We start from the raw sequence: 26,100 nt of genomic DNA on the forward strand, positions 1-26,100 counted from the left end.
GTCAGCAGGTTAGTTACACCAGGGAGTTAGTTATGTAGCTGCATAATTATGTAGAGTTATTGCTTATGAGCTTGGTGGATAGGAGTTAATTTGTCATGAAAATCTACTGCACTCCCCAATGCAGGCTGACAAAATACGGTTATTTAACTTCTAAACTAGAAAGCTAATTCCTGGACCCAAGGTAACCTCTGTGAGGCACAGGTACCATAAGCATGGTCTCCCTGTCTTATTTCTTAATTATAGTGTAGTTAATATTCCTTATAACTCTTCCCTCAGTGTATTTCACTGGATGACAGTTGTGATTTTCCCTCTGCTGATCATTCAAACCTAAGTTAACATGAACTCTCCAATATTAATAGGCATTCATTTAGCTAAGAGGGATGCAAGTAGTTTCCTTTGCAGAGGGAGTATTCCAGAAGTCAGTTGTTATTTACAACACAGGAAGAACTATTTGAATTTCTGCAACAGAAATTAGTCTGGCTGCATTTTAGAATCAGCTGGATAGCTTTGGCATCACATTTCTGGGCCCAACATATTCCAAACCCCAGGGAGTCTAAATTAATTGGTATAAATAGATTTTAAAAGCCACTGCTCTGGGGAATCCTAATATACACTCATGGTTAGTGATGACTGCTTTAGGTAAATCTATTCATTCCACAAATATTGCAAGTCTATCATGGATCAGATACTATTGTAGGCTCTTCTAATACAGCCAACGAACAAAAGACACAAATACCTCATCATAATGGAATCTGGTATTTTAATGTGGTAGACATAAAATATGAAAGATATTTAATACACATTAATGTTGATGAATTACAGTTGGGGAAATGAAATACAGTAAATGTTGATGGATACAATTGGAGGAAAATAATCCAAGGAAGGAGAGTGTGGAATTCCAGGGTAAATGTAATGCAGTTTGAATTGGTGTGCTCAAGAAAAGCTTTGCAGAGAACTAGCCAATTAAATGAGACATTTTAGTTAGGGTTTCTATTACTGTGATGAAACACTATGGCGAAAAGTAACTTGGGGAAGAAAGATTTTGTTTCCCTTTACAGCTTATAGTCCATCATTCAGGAAAGACAGGGCAGGAACTTGAAGGCAGGAACTGATGCAGAGCAGTGCTGTTTACTGGCTTGCTCTTCATGACTTGCTTAGCCTGTTTTCTTTTAGTATCCAGGGCCTCCAGCCCAAGGGTGGCACTACCTATAATAGGCTGGGACCTGCCTCAGCAATGGCTAATTAAGAAAATGAACCACAGGCTTGTCTATAGGGTAATCTAGTGGGGGGGCATTTTTTTCAACTGATGTTCTCTCTTCCTAAATGTCTCTAGACAACACAGAAGATTTGAAACCCCTTGCTGGTGTGAGTAGGCATCTGGAGGGAGAAGGTTCTTGACAAAGGAGATATATATTCAAGGCAAACAACGCAAGTCAGGCATGTGTTTGATGTGTTCTAGAAAGACACAGAGATTGATGTGGCAGGAAGTAAGTGAGTGAGACACAGAGAGTTAGATGAGTTTGGAGAGCCCATGGTGACAGAATTGCGTAGGGCTTTGTTGGGTGTGAAAAGGCTAGGTAGGACTTTTGAGTGAGATAAATAGCCCTTGGATAGACTTGAGCAAAGTGGTGGTGGGATTTGATTTACAAAGGATCTCTTTGACTGTTTTGGGTAGGATAGTCTTTAGACAGCTAAGGTTGGAGGGAGAGAGACTGTGTTGGAAGTTTAAGAGATCATCCTGGTCCATCTGGGTGTTCTTGTTCTCTCTTACCTCTCCTGTTAATGAGAATGGGGGTGGTGATTTGTGAGCCATTCAGATAAAAGGAGAAATAAACTAGATTTGAAAGTGTGCCTAACCTTTGAAGCTGTGGCTTATAGGGGTGGTTATCTGTGCTTTACCCTTGGAGCATTGCCCCTTGTAGGCAGCAGGTAACTGCTATGTACCTGCCCCCTAGGGCATGGCTGAGGGGGGATCCCTGGCTCTCAGGGAGTTGTGGGAGGCAAGAACCTGGTGACTTAAGCTGTCCTTTCTGGATAAGTGGGACACAAGGAAAAGTGACTACTGAACTCTGCCAAGACAGAATAAGATGGTCTTTCAAAATTCCTGCTTCTAAATATGATCTGTCAGATACCCTAGGCCTGTAGCCAATTTGAATGTACCAATGATGCTGAGAAACTTTAGGTGACTCTTCAGGCTGCTAGCTGTCTCTGTCTACTCTTACAAGACTCCCAAAAGTTGCTTGTGTCCATCTCCCATTTCTCAGGTATTATTATATTCCATCCCAGGTCTTAAGGGGTCCCCCCTCGGCCACACCCACGGGGGGAGGCAGTTACCTGTAGTTGGAGTTTTTCTGCCTGGCCCAGTCAGGACAAATCTCTTTTACCCGCCAGTCCCACAGTCGCTCAGACCCAACCAAGAAAGCACACAGAAACTTACAAACTGTATGGCTGTGGCAGGCTTCTTATCTACTTTTTCTATCTTAAATTAACCCATTTCTGCTTATCTATACTTTGCCACATGGCTTGTGGCTTATCAGTGTCTTTACATGTTGCTTTTCATGGCGGCGGCTGGCGGTGTCTCTCCCCAGCCTTCTACATCCCAGAATTCTCTTCTCTCTTGTCCCGCCTATACTTCCTGCCTGGCCACTGGCCAATCAGAACTTTATTTACACAGAGTGATATCCACAGCAGTTACCTAGCAGTTACCTGCTGCCTACTAGGGGCTGTGCTTCAGGGATAAAGCACAGACAAACACCCCTACAGCTGCTTCTTGAGGTCAAGAGCCAAACACACACACACACACACACACACACACACACACACACACACACACACCCCATAGGAATTTGAATTCTCAACTTATGTCTCTCATTCCATGTCAGTTCATACTCCTAACCTACTACTTGAGGATTTGTAGATACACTATTTTTCTGTAGTTACCTAGGTTTCTTATTCTACTATTCTCGCTCTGACAGAGAAAGATATAAAAGTAGTTGTGTACCAGCCTTTTTCTTTTGGGCCACTAGCCAGCTCCCATATCAAGACATGAAGATTTAGTCTTAGTTTTGAATGATCAGTCTAGCTTAGGCTCATTTTACCTAGCTCTTTTAACTTAATTTAACCTGTTTTTCTTCATCTATGGTTTGCCTCAGGGATTTTCACCTTTCTGTCTGTATGTCTTACTTTCCTGCTTCCTCCAGTGTCTGTCTGTTTGGAAGCTGCCTGGCTTCTGGCCCTGGGCATGTCCTTCTTTTTCTCTCCCATTCTCTCCTCCTTCTTCTCTCTCAAGCCTGGATTTCTCCTTCTACTTAGTGTCTATGCCCTCTAGCCCCATCTATCCCTCTCTTGCCTAGCTATTGGCCATTCAGCTTTTTATTAGAACAATCAGGTGCTTTAAGCAGACAAGGTGAAATAAATGCAACACATCTTTACATAATTAAACAAATGCAGCATAAACAAATGTATCACATCTTTGCTCAGTTAAAATAATACTGCACAACATAGCTGTACTGATGTGAGCAGAAATCTTATTTTACTGGCCAACTGTAAAATATAGCCAGAGGTAGATACCTTAAAGTGTAAAAATGATCTTTGTCCTGAAGAAAAATGAATACCATGTATATGGACTTAATGGGACTCTTTGAGGATTGAGAATCTAGGCAGTGCAATATTCTAGTTAATTGAAAGGTAACCAATTCTTCATTCTTGTTTTCCTCTGCTTATATTAGTTTTCATTTTTTAGTTTATGAAAGTAAGAGTTTTCACTATATGTGTATGATGTGCCAGGTTTTGTGCTATGTGTTTTACAGGTTATGCTTTATTCAATTTTCATATGACCTAGAGATATAGATGTTATCTTTAGCACCGCCCTGAGAAATTAAGTAACTCATTTAAGGTAGCACAGCCAGTGGATGGCTAGCCTAGTCTGTTTAGTGCTGAGATCTCAGCCTCAGAGTAAAGTTCTGTCCATCAAGAACTATTGTTTATGTTGCCTAGGCTTTAGACAACACCTTCCCATTGTTATCCTAACCATCTGGGTCCACTGTTCAAAAAGGGAAGGGACCAGGCACTTAGGCACTGTGATGACAATCTGAGAATTAGATTAATTTTAAAAATTATTTGAAAATAGAGCCTAACATTGACTTGATTCTTTTTTATTTAGTACTTCCAGTGGAATGCAGGAAAGCAATGCTTAGTTAATTAAGTTACTGTGTTACAGCTCCTTCATTTGATACACCCAGCTTTTACTTTTTGTGGCTGATAGGGTGCAAGAAAATGAAGTCCAATTAGCTAAAAACCTGAAATACAGAATATTTTAAGTACACTGTCATTTCCTTCACCTTTAGTAACATGAAATCATACAAAGTCCCAAGGGGAGGCCTGTTTTAAGAAGTTGAGAAAAATAACCATTCATTGTATTGTTCAGAGGTTTTAGCATAATCTAAAAATGTTTATATTTTAAGAAAAGGTAATTCTCCCCCTCCTCCTTTCTCCTTTTTCTTTTGAGACAGGGACTCATTTAGGCCAGGCTAGACTTGACCTTGTTATGTAGCTGAGGATGACCTTGAACTCCTAATCTCCTGTTTCCACTTCCCAAGTGCTGGGTTTATAAGCATGGTATCCTTGTCATTTTGTGTAGTCTAGTAATTTTCTTAGGAGAGCAGATATTCATAGGTCAGTCCCAAATACCTTGATCTCTATTCTGTTCTGAATTAATGCAACATTATAAACTGAGGTAGGTTGAGTATTTATATCCATGGTAGTAATCTAATTGTGAAAAAGAATGCTATTCATCCAAGTCCAGTAATCTTCTAGACCATGTAAAGGTACACAGTGGAAAAAGGAACAAACATAAACATGGCCATCAGATTCCTCTTATATGATGGGGACAGCTAGATTATGACTCGGCAAAAGGCAGATGGTTATCTTTCTTTTTTGCAGGCTTAGCAGGATTTTCTGACTGGACATTGGATCTTGGTAATAGGGTTAAGGGAGTCCTCTGTGGGCTGTATTCAATGCTGGTGTTGGTTTAAGGCATAAGGTAGAAATATCTGGTTTAAAAAATGAACTTTGGAAAGAAACTTTAGTCAAGAATAAAACTGTATGACCCAGAAGAACACTATCTTGGATATTTTTGTTTGTTAAGACAGGTTCTCTCAACGTAGCCCAGGCTAGCCTTGAGCTCACCAACCTCTGAACTCAGCCCTTTTTAGTGCCAGATTATAGGCATGTACTGCTACGTCTGCTTTTGGTGAGAGTACAGTGTAGCTAATGCCTCCAGGTTAGAAAAGAACATGGCTGTCTCGAATTGTAGCAGTTGTGGTTTACCCTCAGGAGACCCTCATAAGACCAGGCCCACACTATTCCCTCATGGAAGGGGTGGAGAGGCCCATGAGGTATCTCTTCTTGAAGTTATCTAGAACATAAAGAGTTGAGGAGTGGGAATCTTAGGCAGCATAGTTGTCTTCAAATTCGTTGCCTAAACTACTCTGCAGGGATAAAGCTTTTCCTGAAGATAGGACTTTACAATGGTGCTGCTTTGTGTGAGTTCTTCATGCTCCTGGGGAGAATCTTCAGCTATAAGCTTTGCGAATTCATGTTTGTGCAGATGCCTTTGACTTGCCTATGCACCTCTAAATAACCTTGATAAACTTTTTGGACTAGGAAGGAACATATTCTTTGGTCTGTTGATACACTATTTGGGGTGAATAGACATTTTAATGTATCTTCATGAGAAGTTACACACAGAGGGAAGACATTGTGCTAACTTTGTTTAATGCATTTCTCTTGTTATCACCTAGCCAACAGACCAGCAAGTAGTAAGCATTCTCTAAATATTTGAATGAATTAATAGAAAGATGAAGTAATGTTCATAATTAATGTGCCATGAAGTTAAAGGGCAACCTCAACACAGGATAATCACAACACAGATAGCGAGGTCAATGTTTGGGAGTGAGAGTGGTAATTTGCCTCCCTTGACTATAAAATCTGTAGCTATATACTGCATAAAATGCTTTGTGTAAGATGGATTACTAGAGCAAAAGATCACATTCCCCATTAGTAGTTTAAAACAGAATACAGCACACTAGGTATCTTATTTGATGAACCCTTCTTGGGACTTAAGTAGTTGTTTGAAAAGGCATTGGACATTTTTTTCTACTGAAATAATGAAAGGTCCATGTTGTTCGCTATGTTATGAATGTTTTTGTTTCCCCAAAATTCATAAATTAACAATGTGATTTAATTCCAAAGACGTAGGAGGTAGGGCATAGGGGAAATTATTAGATCATGAGGGTACAGTCCTCATGGTTCTGACTGGTACCATTATCAAAAGACTCTGGAGAACTAGTTATAGTGGACTATTCACTCGACCTTTTAAGAGCACAGCCAGAAAGTATCATTTATGGTGTAGTGAGCTTGCACTGGACATCTACGGGGTCTGCCCACACTTTATGATTTTGGATTCCCAGCCTCCAGAACTTTGAGAAAAACATTTATGCTTATAAAATACTCAGTTTATAGTATTGTGTCATAGCAGCCTGAAGGGACTAAAGTAACCTATTTTTGCTGCAAAGAGAGGCTTCTTTGATGAGGGGTGATAGCTTCATAGAAGACCACAACTGGACATAATGCAGAGACCAAACAGATGATGGAAAGCCCAGCCCCATCAGGCACATCTACACCATAGCTCCTGCATATGGTAAACCATAGCTCAGGGAACGTCTTGGAAGAAGACTGGTAAGATTCTAAAAGCCAGAGTATCAGGAACTCTGCTTTGAAACAATCTCTCCTAGAAATGGCTGCATAATCAAATCAAGAACAATGGCAAGATCAATGGACATGTTAACATGGAAGAAGGGATAATTTGCAGGGTCTAATTTTTAGACAAGGAACTACAGACAACTAAAGACTGCTTGTACATATAAATGTGTGTGTGTGTGTGTGTGTGTGTGTGTGTGTGTGTGTGTGTATGCCACAATTATGATAAAATAAACAGAAGCTATCAATGTAAGAATGGGAGACATAGGTGAGGCTTGAGGGAAGGTAGCTGGGAGAAGCTGGAGGGAGGAAAGAGAGTCTCAGAGAAAGTGATGCAATTCTATTTCAGTTAAAAAACACTAAAAATAATAAATTTAAAATAGCTTGTTTTCCTAAGAATATATGAAATATAATTTTCACCAGATGTAGTTGTGCACACCTTTAATCCCAGCACTTGGGAGGCAGAGGCAGGTGGATCTCTGTGAATTTGAGGTCAGCCTGGTCTACAAAGTGAGTTCCAGGATAGCCAGGGCTTTGTCTCAAAAAAGTATATTTTTCAGACATTTAAATCTAAGACTATAAAGTCACACAGACAATATATTATCATAGACGTGCATTACAGTTCTGTTTTCTCTTACACTGTGAAAACAAATTGTTTAAGAGTGGATTTTATGGCACCAGGACTAATGAAGAGGTGTTGGTGAGGCAGGAAAGATGGAGAGGTGAAGAGGGTTTTTTGGGGGGGTTTGTTTCTCTTGCTTTTGTTTGTTTGCTTGCTTACTTGCCTTGTTTTGGTTTGATTTTTAAAAATTTTGGGGGCACTGCAAAGGTGAAGAGAGGATATAGGAGGACTGGGAAGAGAGCAGAATTAGAGTGCATGATGTGAAATTCCCAAAGAATCAATAAGAATTGTTAAGTAAATAAAAAATTTTAAAAGAGTGAATTGTATGGGCTGGAGAGAGGGCTCGGCCATTAAAGACTAGCCTCACAACCAAAAATATGAGTGAATTGCCTAAGTTCAGAGATTTTGAAAGTGCTTATATGATTGGAGGATCACTGCTTTATTCTTTATTCTATTGAAGACATGCATCTGGCAATGGTTGATGAGAAGGGAGGGCAACTAAAGTCTATGCTTTAAAAAAGAAGAAGGTAGGTCACGGCGCCAGAGTGCTGCTTCCTTTGACTCCACACACTGTTTCCCCTAGGAGCCTTTTCAGCCTTGGTCTTTGCAACCCTTACAGGCAACCCCCATCTAAACAGCTGAAGTGAGGCCTTATTCTGAATTCCAGGAAGCATAAGCCATGGTCAGACGAGATGGAAGTTATGGTTTAATGAGCAAACCAATGATAATGGATTATGGTGGTCCAAAGTGAGCATCCATCTTTTTTTATGCAACTGACTGAGCTTTAACATGCCATGTCAGCCTTGTCTGGTGATATCTGGTGAGAAAGAGCACCTTCACAGCCCTTGTGAGCACCAGCTGAGAAAAAATGAGGCCATGTCTTTCTTTGGCACAATTTTAATGTAATCCTCACTAACATTACTGAAAATTGCTCTTTGATGGCTGGAGGGAAGCTTTATGTCTCTATCCCTGGCAGCCTCTGTGGAAAATTGCAGTTAGAAGATTGGCTTTTCAGATTCTGACAGGGGGCAGGACACTCAAATCAACCTTGATTAATCTATCTTCTTTGAAACTTGCTTGTGTAAAATTGTCAAGGTCATATTAGACACTTAAGTCCTAGGATCCCGTTCCTAGAATGATTGTCCTGTCTCATCCATGACAAGCACTAAATGTGTTGTAATTGTGGTTGGCTAAAGAGATTCAGAAAATGACAAGGAAGGTACTTGAGGAGGAGAGGCCAAAAAGTTTAGAGTAGGGATTCGAGTCCAAGAAGGAGTTGGAAAAAGTGAGGAAAATGAAATGAGAGTTAAAGAAGTTATAATTCAGGGTGTACACAGAGCATCAGGGTAATGATGGGGGCAAGTGATAGGGAACCGGGGGAGTAAGGAGGAAGAAATGGTGTAAAATACAGCTTCTTGGGGAGCAGGTCAGACATGAAGGGAGCAGGTTAATTTCTTTCAGTATTGTAAGATTAAAATGCCTATAGGAAGCCTTACTTTTAGGAGGGAATGGAGGGTGGATTGTGGTGGGGATGCTGGAGGGGTGGGAGGAGGGAAGAAGGACATCTGTGATTGGTATGTAAAATGAATAAAAATTTTTCTTAATAAAAAGATTAGCTGGGCGGTGGTGGCGCATGCCTTTAATCCCAGAACTCGGGAGGCAGAGGCAGGCAGATCTCTCTGAGTTCAAGGCCAGCCTGGGCTACAAAGCAAGTTCCAGGAAAGGTGCAAAGCTACACAGAGAAACCCTGTCTCGAAACAAAACAAAACAAAACAAACAAACAAAAAAGATTAACAAATGCCTATGGAAAGTAGAACAGGAATGTGGTTCTGGAAATGAAATGCAGAAATGATGACAGTGCTTGTTTTGACAGAGATCTGCTCAGGAATTCAGTGAGAATGGGACACAGTCCAGCCTTAAAACGCGCATTGCCAAGTAGAAGGAACTAGGAGGGTTAGAAATTGCCAGGTCTCATGCAGAAGCCAGTGGCTCAGTTGTACATGATTTTAAGACTTCCTTCACAGTGTTAAGTAAGGAAGATGCATGCACCAATTTTGAATGTACAGAGAGTGCCAAGGAGGGTGCCCTTATGGTACTGAGTGATTTTTCCATACCATGTTAGCTAAGGCAGTCAGGCTCACACAGTTCTACCTCCTACCAGGAGAGAAAAGGAATGGGGAAAGGGAAGGGAAAGAGTTATGCCTTATCTGGCTGCTTGCCTATGTATAGGACAGAGGGATGGTTGCATATGGCAGTGAGTTTAAGAGAAGAAACAAAAGGTGAGAGGTGGAGAATAAAGGCTAAAAGAAGGAAAGCAGGGGTTGGAAGTGATGACTCACACCTATAATCTCAGAACCCAGGGCTTCAAAGCCATCCTGGAATGCATAATCAGATCGTGTCAGACAACAAAACCCAACCTACTACTACTACTATTACTACTACTACTACTACTACTACTACTACTACTACTACTACTACACACACACACACACACACACACACACACACACACACACACACACACACAATGAGGTGGCTAAGCGAGGTGTATGTAAAATCTGTATGAACAATCTGGACATGTGTGGGGGTACTGAAGGGCAAGGTTAAAGGGAAAGAGAGCTTAGGGGAGCGGGAGATCCCAGCTGGATCAAGAACAGAATGGGAGAATGAGGAATAACAGACCATGATAAATGAAGACCACATGAGAACAGGAAGAAGCAAAGTGCTGGAGAGGTCCCCAGAAATCCACAATGATACATCCTCTGTAGACTGCTGGCAATGGTCGAGAGAAAGCCTGTTCTGACCTAGTCTGGTGATCAGATGGCCAAATACCCTAACTGTCACGCTGGAACTCTCATCCAATAACTGATGGAAGTGGATGCAGAGATCCTCGGCCAGGCCCCAGGTGGAGCTCCAGGAGTCCAATTGTCGAGAAAGAGGAGGGACTGTAAGAGCATGAATTGTTGAGCCCAAGATTGGAAAAGCACAGGGACAAATAGCCAAACGAATGGAAGCACTTTAGTTATGAACCAAAAGCTGTGGAGCCCCCAGCTGGATCAGGCCCTCTGGATAAGTGAGATGATTGAATAGCTTGAACTGTTTGGGAGGCATCCAGGCTATGGGACCAGGACCTGTCCTTAGTGCATGAGCTGGCTGTTTGGAACCTGGGGCTTACACAGGGACACTTTGCTCAGCCTGGAAGGAGGTGACAGGACCTGCCTATACTGAATCCACCAGGTTGAGCTGAATCCCCAGGGGAGTCTTTGTCCTGGAGGACATGGGAATGGAGGGGAGGGTATGGGGGGAAAGTGGGGGGGGGCGGGAGGGGCGGAGGACAGGGGAACCCATGGCTGATGTGTAAAATCAAATTAAATTATAATAAAAATAAAAAATTGAAAAAGAAATCTGTAGAATCCTGGGAATCCTAATTTTAGGAATCTAACAAGGGAAGAACAATTCCCATTCCTCATCTTCCCAACTTGAACTTTACCACTGAATTTTGAACAGTAGTCTTATTTTTCAATTGTGATTTATGGACTCAAATTAGCTGAGGATTCTACAGATCCTCAGCTAATTTGACCCAGTGTAAATTTTGTTTTGTCATGATGGAACCATATGGTTACTCAGACACTATGCTGTGTTCTCTGTATAAGATTGATCTTGCTTTTAGGGAACTCATTCTTGAAGAAGAAGTTCTCTCAATACTGGTCAGTTGCCTCTTGTTCTTTGTCTAAGGATGGGGCCCTGTAAGATTTCCCCTTTCCATGTTAGTATGCCTATTGTTGTCATTGTTGAGGTATCATGGGTATAGTGTCCCTGTAATTTCTAGCAGACACATATAAACAACACTGAATGGACCCAGCAGGCCATATTTATATATTTATGTGAAACAACTATAATCATAGAAAAAGAGGTCATGAGTTTGAGAGGGATTGGTTGTGCGGGGAGATGGAGAAGGACATGGGAGGGATTGGCAGGAAGAAAGATAAGGGGGAAATAATATAATAGTTATACTTTAACTAAAATAAAAATTACAAAAAATGATTTTTCTGCATTCTGGGGGTGCTGTTGGTTCTGGGATGCTGATGATAGCAAATGAGTAGTTTCTAGATGCTCATACTTCCATAATCCACTATCCAGTTTCAACCTGATGTAAGGAAGTGCCTGCCAAGTCAGCCTTGCCTTGTTTGTGTATGTAGATCCAAATTGCTTCCTTCACTAATTAGAGTCTTTTTTTGAAAGATTTGTCTACCCTGTTACCTTGCTGTCCATGATAGAGAGGTGTGGCTGTTCTCACCTTGACAGATACACTACCCTCCAGCTTAAAAAAACTAAATTTATGCTTATTTACTTTTTTTGTATGTGAGTGCATGTGTCACAGGACAACTTGGAGGAGTCATTTCTGTCCTCCCACAATGTGGGTTCTGGGAATCAAACTCAGGGTTGTCAGGCTTAGTGGCAAGCCCCTTTACTCATGGAGTTATCTCTCTGGCCCTGCTAGTTGCTTCTTGCCTCAGGCCCTGAGAAACAGTTTGCAGTGGCTTTTTATATGCTGCTTCTCAAAGGAATGGGGATGTCTATTCTGTGCTTTATGGGGTGCATCTGATTAACTACTTTTAGAGGCCTATGAGGGATGAGCACCACAAATATCCTTTTGAGGTGGCTGCTATCTAGAACCTCTGATGTCAAGAGAAGCAAAATTCATGCTAAAAGCAGTCTCTTGTTGACCTTTGGAATACATGTGTATTTGATTTCCTAGTTGCCCTGAGTTTACTGGAATGCTAACATTTTTCTTTTCTTTTTATTTTTTTTTTATTAATTACATTTTTCATTTATTTTACATACCAACCACAGTTTCCCCTCTCTCTTTTCCTCCAGTCCTCCTCACCTTCTCTCTGTTCCCCCCATCCACTCTTCCTCTGTTTCTGTGCAGAAACAAGTAGGCTTCCCATGAGAGTCAACAAACATGGCAGATCAAGTTGAGGCAGGACCAAGGTTCTCCCCCCTGCGTCAAGGCTGGGTGAGACAACCCAGCATGAGTAACAGGTTCCCAAAAGCCAGCTAAGGGCTAGGGACAGGTCCTGATCCCATTGCTAGGAGCCCCACAGACCAAGCTACACAATTGTCACACACATGCAGAGGGCCTAGGTTGGTACCATCCAGGCTCCTTAGCTGTCACTCCAGAGTCAGTGAGCTCCCACAAGCTCAGGTCAGCTGTCTCTGTGGGTTCTCCTGTTATGACCTTGATCCCCCCGCCCCCTGCATGTACAATCCCTCCTCCCTCACTTCAACAAGACTCCTGGAGCTCTGCCCGGTTGTGGTTCTGCTTGGCTGTGGATCTCTGCATCTGTTTCAATTAGTTACTGAATGAAGGCTCTGTGATAACAATTAGTGTAGTCACCAATCTGACTACAGAAGATGGCCAGTTCAGACACTCTATCATTGCTAGGAGTATTAGCTGGGATCATCCTTGTAGATTCCTGGGAGTTTCCCTGGTACCAGGTTTCTCCCTAATCCCCCATCAAGACATCTCTTTCATTACTCTCCCCCTCCATCCTGCCCCTAACCCACCCAACCTGATTCTTCATGTTCCGACCCACCCCTGCCCCCAGCTTCTGATTTATCCAGGAGATCTCTTCTATTTCCCATTCCCAGGGAAGTCCTTTGGGCCCTCCTTGTTACCCAGCCTCCCTGGGGCTGTGAATTGTAGCCTGGTTGTCCTTTGCTTTATACTCAATATCCACTTATGAGTGAGTATGTACCATGTTTGTCTTTCTGGGTCTGAGTTTCCTTACTCAGGATGATTTTTTTAGTACCACCCATTTCTCTGCAAGTTTCATGATATCATTGTTTTCTACCACTTAGTAATACCCCATTGTGTTTATGTACAACATTTTCTTTATCCATTTTTTGGTTTAGGGGCATCCAGGTTGTTTCCAAGTTCTGGATATTACAAATAATGTTGCTGTGAACATAGTTGAGCAAGCATCCTTGTGGTATGATTGAACATCCTTTGGGTATATGCCCAAGAGTGGTATCATTGGATCTTGAAGTAGATTGATTCCCACTTTTCTAAGAAATTGCCATATTGATTTCCAAAGTGAGTGTACAAGTTTGCATTCCCACCAGCAGTGGAGGAGAGTTCCCCTTGCTCCACATCCTCTCCAGCATAAGCTATCTTCAGTGTTTTTGATCTCAGCCATTCTCACAGGTGTAAGGTGGTATCTCAGAGTTGTTTTGATTTGCATTTTCCTGATGACTAAGGTTGTTGAGCAGTTCCTTAAATGACTTCTGGCCATTTGTGATTCTTCTGTTGAGAATTCTGTTTAGATCTCTACCACATTTTTAAATTGGATTGTTTGGTATTTTGCTGTCTAGTTTCTTGAGTTCTTTATATATTTTGGAGATCAACCCTCTGTCATATGTGGGGTTGGTGAAGATGTAGAAATGAAAACCAAAGCATAACTGAAACCAGGTGTAGTGGGGCTTGCCTGTACTTCTAATACTAGTGAGGTGATGGCAAGAGAATCATGAGTTTGAGGTCAGCCTGGACTACATGTTGAGTTATAAGCTGTCATGAGCTGCAAAACAAAACAAAAATTGAATCAAAGCAAAACAAAACTGAATCAGGAGGGTTGTGAGGTGGGAAGTGATTGCCTTGCATCCTTGAAGTGTGAGGAACTGAATGAACATCCCAGAATCCATGCAACTGGGCATAGTAATGCATACCTGTAACCCCAGAAAGGGGACTTCAGGAGACAGAGACAGGTGGAGAGACATGGACACTTGTGGGCCAGCAGGGAGCCTGACTGACTTGGCAAAATTCCAGGTCAGCGAGAGACTCCATCGAAAACAAAAGGTGGATGGATGGCTCTTGAGGACTGACACTTAAAATTATCCTCATACACATGCACCTCAGTCCACATGTACACACACACACACACACACACACACACACACACACACACGCATGCACACACACAACCCCTCCATTGAATTAATAATATAAACTGGCGTTTAAAAATCTAGATATGAAAATAATTTACAATGGTATGGAGCAAAGAAGACACCACCCTCTCCACTAAAATTATGTCTTTAAAGCATTCAAAAGCATTTTATCTTGATAGTTTAACTATATGTGGAACTGGAGCAACAGCAAACTGGGAACTACTACATATGTATTTGAAATCAGCAGTCATGCATTCAATCAGTCCTTCTAAGATGAATGTATTTTAGGGTTTGTTGTGGCAGTTGATGAGCAGTTAGTTATGAGCAGAAGATGTTGCCCATTTCATTCAAATCCAGGAAAATATGAAATAAAACGTGGAATGAAATGTAATTTCTTCTGTGTAACTTTATCCTTCTTTTTCAGTGCTGGAGATGGAACTCTACCCTAGCATCTTGCTTGTGTGTGGTGGTGCTCTACCACTCAGCCTCTAAATCCTTATTAAACTACCTAGTTAATTCCTTTTTCATTATACTCTTATGCTTAGTTCGGTTAGTGCATTGTTTCTAAAACAAGCAATGGCAGCTGCTGTTAGCACTTCGAGCAGCCTTACCCATGTGAGGGCCAATGTGGCATGGATGGAGCTTCAGCGCTCCACTGGGACCTCTCATCAATTCTGGTGGTACTGTTCCTCTCCAAATTTTTGCCTACTGTGAGACTGATCGAGTTTCAGAAGAGGAGTAAGGATGAAGTTGTGCAGTTCCGTGGTTGCCTGCTGAGTTTGAGAGCCTAGAGAAAACAAAAACCCTGGATGCAGCAGAGCCTTTATTAGGGCCAGAGTGCATTCACATTCTTCTGGCTTTGACTTCCTTATGTTTGGAGCACTCCCAGATGCATGGCTAGAGGATATCATGCCCTTATCCCACCTGGCATGTGCTGTCTCTCATCTCTTTGGCATTTGAAGCACACTTGAGGTTTTATCAAGAATTCAAAGAAAGCATTTGTGTGTGTGTGTGTGTGTGTGTGTGTGTGTGTGTGTGTGTGTGTGTAATCAGAAGTAATTTATTTTTGTGCGTCTTTTCTTACTGAGTATAAAAAAAGTAAAATTATAAATCAGAAGTATGAAAAATGGACAGGTTATAGGCACCTTTCTCTGAACTCTACAGAAATAAGCATGGTTAACTTTGGTATATACTTTTTTTTTTTCAGATAGTCTGCTTTGTCAGTATTCATGGCAGCTGTGTTTCATGTGAGAAGTGTATTCCTGAGGGCTCCACAGAGTTAGAAATTTGCACAGTTCCAGACCAGTCTTGGCAAAGGAAGATTCGAATTCCTGTTTATCAGCTAAAGTGGTGCCACCATGTGGCAACAGCATAAACACCATTTCTAATTCACTTGGCCTTCCAGCTACATAATGGTATTTTAATTTGGGGAGACTTGGCAGTATTCAACTGCTGTACATAAGCTAGGTTGAAAATGTCATATTATTAGAATTCAAGTTTATTTAAAATGTTATTATATTGTGTTAACTTAAAAAATAGGGTCATGTCAAACAAAATCCAGCCCCAAATTTCTTTTTTAAAATCCAAACACTATATTTTGGGCATTCTCTCATTCAACAAATATACTTTTATCTCTTTCTTTTTAAAAGCTATGGATTTTTACAGTACAGTGGTGCATTGTAATTTATTTAACTAGTCTACTACATTGATGGCTACTTCTTTCCAAGGACATGATCTCTTCCTATCAGATTTTCCCTCAGTATCAGGATAGTGAACAAGGCTATGTTGTTCTCAGTGTCAGAGTATTATAGCCCGAGCAAATCAGACTTCTGCCACTTGGGGACCATCCAAGCTGAAATCACATGCCTTTTTCTGTTCCCAGAATACATGGTTCTCTCGCTGAACATGTGGGCTTCTCCAGAAGCAGGTGCCGAGACAGCACTTGCTCTCTAAGCCATTTGTCAGGAACGGAGAACCAGTAGTGGAAGTGGGATCAGTGAAAGAAGCTTAGTAAAATGTCTGTGGAGCGAGGACTGTTCATCAGAACTGTGTTGGGTAAGTCTGAAATGGCTTGGCCTTTATACCTATTTTTTTCAGTCATTGGATTCTGGCCACCCTACAAACGGCCATGAATTCAGTTGAGGCAGGTCTTTGCAACTGGCGCAGACCCTATAAATGAACTGAAAACTCCATGTTGTCCCATAGCCATGCAGAAGTTGTTCTTTGAAGTGGGATCTGAGCAGCACATCTCTGGGACTACAGCTGCTCTCTTACCTCCTCCCATGTGCACAGCAGGTAATTCAGGCAGACTTCAACATGTGAAGTCTAGGTCAGGTCTGGGAATTTCCAATGGGAGAACAACTTTGGCCATGTCACCTAAGGGTGAATGGCAAGCAGTTCTCTGCTGGGACAGGTGCTAGGCTGAGGCCTGGCCTTAGCAATGCCTGTTTTCCACCTGCTGTGAGGGGGAGGGGAGAGAAAGAGAGAAGCCTTTCATATTGCCGCCTATACCTTCCTGAGGTACGTAATGGCACTCAAGGGATTTGACTTGGTCATTTCTTCATGAGATTGCAGATGAGCTAGTTTCTGTCACTCTCCTTCCTAGTTTTGTTTCCTTTGCATGTTGGCAGATGTGCAGTTCAGGTTACCTCAGGCCGTTATTTAAAAACAAGACTCAAGGAAATCATATTCCCAGGTTCCAACCACTGTTACTACAGTTGCTTGAGTGACTCAAGCTAGGTCCCACTTGTATAGGTCCCACTTCCGGAAGAAGAATCTCTGGAGACAGACCATTGTTAGTGCTCATTGTTTTAACAGTGCTGTGAGTGGTGGACAGTTAATAGGCCTTTACTTCATTGTCTAGTTGTATAGCTGTGTGGATCACCCCATTAGCATAGATAAGAATTCTGTTTGCTTGGGTAAGATGTGTGTTTGTGTGTGTGAATGTGGGAGCATGTGTTTCATTTTGCCTGTGTGGTGGCCGAAGATCAACCTTCATCTCGTTTGAGACAGAGTCTCTTGGTCATTTTTTCTCCAGTATAAGTCAGGTGCTTGCCTCTATTCGCTATCTCCTACTGTGAGGCCTAGGATTACAGACACTTTTTATTAATATTTTTTTTATTTTTATTTTATTTACATACCAGCCACAGTTCCCCTTCCCTTCCCTCCTTTTGTTCCCCCCATCTTCCCTCCCACCTCCTATCCACTCCTCAGAGAGTGTAGGGCCTTCCTTGGGGAGTCAACAAAGTCTGACATATCAAGTTGAGATGGGACCAAGCCCCTCCCCCCCATAGGGAATGGGCTCCAAAAAGCCAGTTCATGCTCCAGGGATAAATCCTAATCCTACTGCCTGGGGCCTCACAAGCAGTCCAAGCCATGCAACTGTCACCCACATTCAGAGGTCTAGTTTGGTCCCGTGCAGGCTCCCCAGCTGCCAGTCCAGACTGTGAGCTCCTACTAGCTTGGATCAGCTGTACAGATACTTTTTTTAAATGGTGAAGTATTTTATATAATTCATTTTTATATCTAATAAGTGGGTACTGTTTATCATCATCATCATCATCATCATCATCATCATCATCATCAATTCTCAATACATTCCAACCATAGTTTCCCCTTCCTCTATTCCTTCCAGTCTCTGACGCCCTCCCCTCTCCAGATCCACTCCTTTTCTATTTCCCTTCAGAAAAGAGCAGGCCTCCTAGGGATATCAACTAAACATGGCTTAACAATATATAATAAGACTAGGTATAAACCCTCATAACAAGGCTGGACCAGAAAACACAGTAGGACGAAAAGGGTCCCAGAAGTAGGAGAAAGAGTCAGAGATACACCCAATCCCACTGTTAGGAATCCCACAAAAACACCAAGCTAACAACCATAACATGTATGCGGAGGATCTAGCATAAAATGTCGCTGTAAGCCTCTATGAGTCTTGTTTAGTTGATGTCTGTGGGCCATGTTCTCCTGGTGTTCTAGATCCCTTTGGCTTGTGTACCCCGCCCCCACCACCACCGCCGCCGGAGCTGAGGACTGAACCCAGGGCTAAATCCCCAACTCCATGCTCCTACAATTCTTTATTTCTTTTTCTTTCTTTCTTTCTTTCTTTCTTTCTTTCTTTCTTTCTTTCTTTCTTTCTTTCTTTCTCTCTCTCTCTCTCCCCCTTCCTTCCTTCCTTCCTTCCTTCCTTCCTTCCTTCCTTCCTTCCTTCCTTCCTTCCTTCCTTTCTTTCTTTCTTTCTTTCTTTCTTTCTTTCTTTCTTTCTTCTCAAGACAGGATTTCTCTGTGTAGCTTTGTGCCTTCCCTGGAACTCACTTTGTAGGCCAGGCTGGTATTTTTTCCTCCCTCCCTCCCTCCCTCCCTCCCTCCCTCCCTCCCTCCCTCCCTCTCTCTCTTCTCCCTCCCTCCCTCTCTCTCTCCCTTCTCCCTCCCTCCCTTCCTTCCTCCTTTCTTTCCTCCCTTCCTCCCTCCCTTTCTTCCTCTCTTCCTCTCTTCCTTCCTTCCTTCCCAGCATTTGAGAGGCAGAGACAGGCAGATCTCTGGTCTACACAGTGAGTTTCAAGATAGTCAGGGCTAGGTGGAGAGAGTGTCTCAAACACCACCACCACCACCACCACCACCACCACCACCACCACCACCACCACCAACAACAACAACAACAACAACATCACCACCACCACCAACAGCACATTTCCCATCTTTTTTGTTTTTGTTTGTTTGTTTTTTTTTCGTGACAGGGTTTCTCTGTGTAGTTGTGGTGCCTGTCCTGGATCTAGCTCTGTAGACCAGGCTGGCCTTGAACTCACAAAGATCCACCTGGCTCAGCCTCCCAAGTTTTAGGATTAAAGGTGTGTGCCATTGCCACCTGGCCCATCTTCTTAAAATACCAAAATCTATAATATAGCAATCTGAGTAGGTGATTAAAACTTATTTGTCACTTATGGTTACCTTGATTGAATATCAACATTTCAACTGTAATGCTCTCAATAAAAAAAAATCTTCTAATATTTATTAACATACAAAAGAACAGATTTTCTTCTGGGATTTTCATCTGTACTTGGTTTCAGTGGGTTTTCCCTCTCCACCCCCTTGAATCCTTCCACTCCCATTATTTCTCTTTCTATTGTCAAGTCACATGTGTTACATTGCCTTCCCTATCCATCCCTTAAACACTCTTTTCCCTCTCCTATGTCCCTTTATAGTTCCCCGACTTCTTCACATACTTCTACAGAGATACACACGTAGAAAAATTAGAAGCAGATGGGAACAAATACAGGGACCCACAGCCAGACATTATGCAGAGAGTAAGAGACCCTGTGACACTCAATCAAATCCCTCCCCTCAGGGCTCAGGGAACCTCAGAGAAGAGGAGGCAGAAAGAGTGTAAGAGCCAGAGGGGATGGAGGACACCAGGAGAACAAGTCCCTCCAAATCAACTGAGCAAAGCTCCTGTGAACTCTCAGAGACTGAGGCAGCATGCACAGGGCCTGCACTGGTTGTGACAATGAGTAGGTCTCTGATTCTGATGTCTTCTCTTCGGCCCTTTCCCCTCATTTGTTTGTTTAGTCCAGTTCCGATGTGTTAATTTTTGTTTTATCTTATTCGATTTTATTTTGTCATGTTTGGTTGCTATCCCTTACGAGCTTGTTCTTTTTTAATGATAGAAAGGGCATGAGTCCAGATGGGAGAGGAACTGGGAGAAAGAGAGGGAAGGGAAATGGTATTCAGAATACATTATGTGAGGGGGAAAATCTATTTTCAGTAAAAAAAAAAAAAGAAAGAAAGCAGATTCAGGGAAATGAAGGGCTTCTGTCATACTCACATATAATTGTGGTGGGTGCAAACCCACACTGGTACTGTAATTTTTTCTTCTTTATGTTATTGTATCCATGGTTAGTCAAAAATGTTAGATTAAAAAAAAAGTGCCCAAGGACAAGTGTGGTGTGTGACTATAACTCCAGTACCCAGGAATTGGAGGCAGGAGGATCAAAACTTCAAGGGCAGCCTGGGCAATATCCTTTCTTAAAAATAAATGAATTTTACCCAAAATGAAAAGTAGAGTTGGGGATTTAGCTCAGCGGTAGAGTGCTTGCCTAGCAAGTGCAAGGCCCTGGGTTCGATCCTCAGCTAAAAAAAAAAAGAAAAGTTTCAGACAAAAGTAAAGAAAGTGTGAGAAAAATCACTTTGCAGGCTGTGATAAGTGCTCATCACAGCTACAATGAGCCATGAAATGTGGAATTTCACAGTTTGCCAGAACCTGAAGATATGGAACATTCCTTAATAATCTAACCAATAAGTAACAAAAGCAACCGCCAGCAAACCAAATGAATAAATACCTGGTCTTTTCCGCAACATTTCTTCTTTTGGGAATACAGATAGAAATACATGCATGCATATATGCATGCATACATGCAGACACTCAGGCATGCATCCATGCACCCACATATTCTTATATAAAATTCTTTGCTTGCATATAAATGTAAAACCTCAACCTTCCAAAGTGAAAGAAATCTATAAAGCCTGTCTATGGCAGGAAACTTTCTGTTTTTTAATTAAATACTACTTTAAGAAAGATAAAATACATCATTTCCAGAAAATATGAAAATGAAGACATATATGTATTGCAAGTAGAAGAATTGATATTCATATTCATTATTACTTTTTCCCATTTGCCATTAATTTTTAAAAATGTAAGTCTTCTGAAATAAGGGAGAAGAAATTATGATCAACATAGTTTTATAAGTTAAGATACTAAGAAAGAACTAGAGAGATGACTCAACCATTGCTGCTCTTGCAGGGGACCTGAGTTCAGTTCCCAGAACCCACAAGGCAGCTCACAACCCTTTGTAGCTATAGTTCCAGGTATTTTGACACGCTCTTCTGGCCTTTTGTGGGCACTGCATGCACATGGTGCATATACATTCATACAGGCAAAACACTCATACACACAAAATAAAAATAAATTCCTTTGAATAAGACTAATAATAAATAATATTCTCTTTATTTGGGTCTCCAGGATTCTAATTTGAAAATTAGTTTTAATAGTTGCATTTAGGGTTGGGAATTTAGCTCAGTGGTAGAGCGCTTGCCTAGCAAGCACAAGGCCCTGAGTTCGATCTGAATCCCAAAATGCTAAAGAAAATTTGTATTCTCATGCTTCTAGGTGCTGTCTGCAAGGACACAATGGAAGTTATTTTCAAACTCAGAGATCTGCCTGTTTCTGTCTCCTAAGTGCTGGGATTAAAGATATGTGCCACCATGCCTGGCCTGAGATGTTATTTTTATTAAGTAAAGAGAATAACTTTGTTATAGTCTACAATACAAAAACGTCCCTACTAAGTTTTCTAAAAATTACTTACCTTCACCCATCTGAACCTTTGTCTGTTAGCTTTTGTTTATTCAGAATCTTTGTATGTTAACTTTTATTCATTCAGAAACCATATTTATTTGACCTAAATAGCAATGGAGTTCACATCACTGCTATCTTGGAGGAAGATTTATTAAGCAAATAAACAGTATAAGTTATATATGAGGATTTGTGAGTAATGCATATAGCACCTTCCAATTTAGAAGTCATTCTTCATACACATCTAATTTATCTTTACAACCACTCTATGAAATAGACATTATTGTCCTTATTATATAGATAAGAAAACTGGAGCCCAGAAAGCTCAGGTGACTTTCTCAAGGTTATACAGATTGAGTTGCAAATGAGGATAGTTTAATCTATTTTATTGTTTGAACAACAAAAGTATTTAGTATCTATTGGCCAATGGTATGTAAAAGGTGTTATCTTAACTATTTTGCATGTATTATCACACTTAATTTACATAATCAGACTGTAAATTTATCATTCTCATTTTACAGATGAAATTATTTTGCCTCACATAGCTAAGCAACTTGTGGAAGACCATAAAGCTAATAAATAATGTTGGAGTAAATTTAAGGTAAGGAAACAAACTATATTTTAGAAAATTACATTACACAAACAAGTATTTATCAAGAGGATTCTATATCTTCCTATAGAGATGCTTGTACATCCATGTGTATTATTACTCTTTTCACAATAGCAAGGAAATAGTAACAGTTTAGATGTCTATCAGCAGATAAATGGAAAATGAATATGTGATTTTATTTATACACACACATACACACACTGGAATTTTTTTAGTTATAAAGAAAAATAAGTTAGGAAATTTGCAAGAAAATTGATAGAACTGAAAAATATTATGCTGCGTAAGGTACCCCAGTTTCAGAAATACAAGAACCATGTATTCTCCCTCACTTGTGGATCATAGTTTATTTCTTCCTTACGTAACATATCCTGATTATGGTTTCCCCTCAGTCTACTCCTCCCAGCTGCTCCCCACCTACCCTCCCACCTGGATCCACCCACTTTCTGTTTTTCATTAAAAAACAAACAGGCTTCTAAAGGAGAGTAATAAAATAAAATATAAGCTAAAACAAAACTAACACATGGGAATTGGACAAGACAAACAAACAAGAGGAAAAGACTCCCCTCCCCACTCCTCAAAAAAGGCACAAGGATCAGAGACCCACTCATTTGCACACTCAGAAGTCCCATAAAATCATTAAACCAGTGCAGGTCCTGTGCATGCTGTCTCAGTCTCTGTGAGTTTGTGTGAAATTTGCCAATCCTGATTGAAAGGGCCTTGTTTTCTTGGTGTCCTGCATCTTCTGCTCCCCGACTCTTCCCAAGGGTTCCCTGAGCCCATGTAGGGCTGACTGCTCCAAGGTCTCTCACTCTCTGCCTGATGTGTGGTTGTGGGTCTTTCTATACATGATGGCTAAGCAAAGCACTGATTTGTGAGTATAGCAAAATGTCATCAGGAGTCATTTTATTGCTACTTTATATTTTTTTTGTAGCAGTAGTATTTGGTTTTACTCTAGGTCTCTGGACAATCTACTATCAGGTTGGTGGTTGCCCAGTATCAGTATGGCTTACATCTTGTGGAGTGGGCCTTAAGACAGATCAGATATTATAGGTTGGTTACTTTCACAAGCTTTGTGCCATCGTTACACTAGCACATCTTTCCGGCAGGACAACATTGTAGATCAAAGAGTTTGTGCTAGCTTTGGATAACTTTTTATTTATTTTTTTAAATTTTGTTTTTTTGTGACAGGGTTTTTCAGTGTAGCTGTCCTGAAAATTGCTCTGTAGACCAGGCTGGCCTCAAACTCAGAGATCTGCCTGCCTCTGCCTCCCAAGCACTGTGTGCTTTTGTTTTTTTTTGTTTTGTTTTGTTTTTTGGTTTTTTTTTTTTTTTTGGTTTTTTGAGACAGGGTTTCTCTGTGTAGCTTTGCGCCTTTCCTGGAACTCACTCTGTAGCCCAGGCTGGCCTTGAACTCACAGAGATCCGCCCGCCTCTGCCTCCGAGTGCTGGGATTAAAGGTGTGTGCCAACACTGCCTGGCCTGAACACTGGTTTTAAAGGGATGTACCACCACCACCTGGCTAACTTTTTTTTCTTCAGTTTTTAAGACAGGGTGCACAATATTTTGGGGAACACAATACCACCACATTTCCCCTGTTTTTGTCTAAAATTAAAAAAAAGCTTATAACGAATACAAGAGAAACTATCCAATAAGTATATACAATATATACAATCAAGAGTTACATTAACAATATCTAGTCCACTGACAATTGACAGATTCAGATAAAAAACTCCATTATATATATTTTGACAATGTCCAGTCCAGTAACATTTGATAAACTCAGACAAAAATTTCATTACTTATCCTATTTAAAACAAGTAGTTCCTATTTAAATGTAGATTCAATAATTGACCTTTTTATCTTATCAAATCTATATTCTATCTTTTATCTTTTCATAATAGATTCAGTAGTCAACCTTTTGTCATTTTTACATCTTCCCTGTTTTTCTTTATTATTATGTGTTTTAAATTTTATACATCAGCCATAGGTTCCCCTGTCCTCCCCCCTTGTGCCCCCACCCCCACCTTTCACCCAATCCCCTCCCCTCCATTCCCATGTCCTCCAGGATCAAGGAACCCCTGGGGAATCATTTAAACCTGGTGGATTCAGTACAGGCAGGTCCAGTCCCCTCCTTCCAGGCTGAGCATGTGTCCCTGTGTAAGCCCAAGGTTCCAAACAGCCAGCTCATGCACTAACGACAGGTCCTAGTTCCACAGCCTGGATGCCTCCCAAGCAGTTCAAGCTATTCATTTATCTCACTTATCCAGAGGGCCTGATCCAGCTGGGGGCTCCACAGCCTTTGGTTCATAATTCATGTGCTTCCATTAGTTTGGCTATTTGTCCCTGTGCTTTTTGCAATCTTGGATTCAAAAATTCACGCTCTGCAGACCCTCCCCTTTCTTGACAGTTGGATACCTGGAGTTCCACCTGGGGCCCAGCTGAGGATCTCTGCATCCACTTCCATTAGTTATTGGACGAGAGTTCCAGCATGACAGTTAGGGTGTTTAGTGATCTGATCACTGGACTAGGTCAGATCAGGTTTTCTCTCGGCCATTGCCAGCAGTCTATAGAAGATGTATCATTGTGGATTTCTGGGGACCTCTAGAGCACTCTGCCTATTCCTGTTCTCATGTGGTCTTCATTTATCATGGTCTGTTATTCCTAGTTCTCCCTTTCTGTTCTTGATCCAGCTGGGATCTCCTGATCCCCTAAGCTTTCTTTCCCTCAAATCTTGCCCTTCATTACTCCCACTGTCATCCAGGTTGTTCATGAAGATCTCATCCATTTCTCTGTCATTGGGTGATCCTTGGGCCTTTCCTAGGGTCCCGTTTTCTAGGTAGCCTCCCTGGAGTTGTGTAGCAGTCTAGACATCATTATTTTACATCTAGTATCCTCCTATGAGTGAGTACATACCAAGTTTGTCCTTCTGAGTCTGGGTTACCTAACTCAGGATGATTTTTTCTAGATCCATCCATTTGCCTGCAAACCTCATGTTGTCATTGTTTTTCTCTGCTGAGTAGTACTCCATTGTGTATATCTACCATATTTTCTTTATCCATTCTTCAGTTGAAGGGCATCTAGGTTGTTTCCAGGTTCTGGCTATTACAAACAAAGCTGATACGACCATAGTTGAGCAAATGACATTGTGGTATGATTGAGCATTCCTTGGGTATATGCCCAAGAGTGCTATAGCTGGGTCTTGGGGAAGATGGATTCCCAATTTTCTAAGGAAGTGCCATATTGATTTCCAAAGTTGCTGAACAAGCTTGCATTCCCACCAGCAGGGAAGGAGAGTTCCCCTTGCTCCACATCCTCTCCAGCATAAGCTGTCTTCTGTGCTTTTGATCTTAGCCATTCTGACAGGTGTAAGGTGGTATCTCAGAGTCGTTTTGATTTGCATTCCCCGGATAATTAGGGATTTTGAGCAATTCCTTAAATGTCTTTCAGCCATTTGAACTTCCTCTGTAGAGAATTCTCTGTTTAGTTCTATAGCCCATTTCTTAATTGGACTGTTGGGCATTTTGATGTCTACTTTATTAAGTTCTTTATATATTCTGGATATCAGCCCTCTGTCAGATGTGGGGTTGGTGAAGACCTTTTCCCATTCTGTAGGCTGTCACTTTGTCTTGTTGACCATGTCCTTTGCTCGACAAAAGCTTCTCAGTTTCAACAGGTCCCATTGATTGATTGTTTCTCTCAGTGTCTGTGCTACTGGTGTTATATTTAGAAAGTGATCTCCGGTACCAATGCGTTCAAGAGTACTTCCTTCTTTCTCTACTATCAGGTTCAGAGTAGCTGGATTTATGTTGAGGTCTT

The sequence above is a fragment of the Onychomys torridus genome, chromosome X (genome assembly GCF_903995425.1).
Source record: "Onychomys torridus chromosome X, mOncTor1.1, whole genome shotgun sequence".
Lineage (NCBI taxonomy): Eukaryota > Metazoa > Chordata > Mammalia > Rodentia > Cricetidae > Onychomys > Onychomys torridus.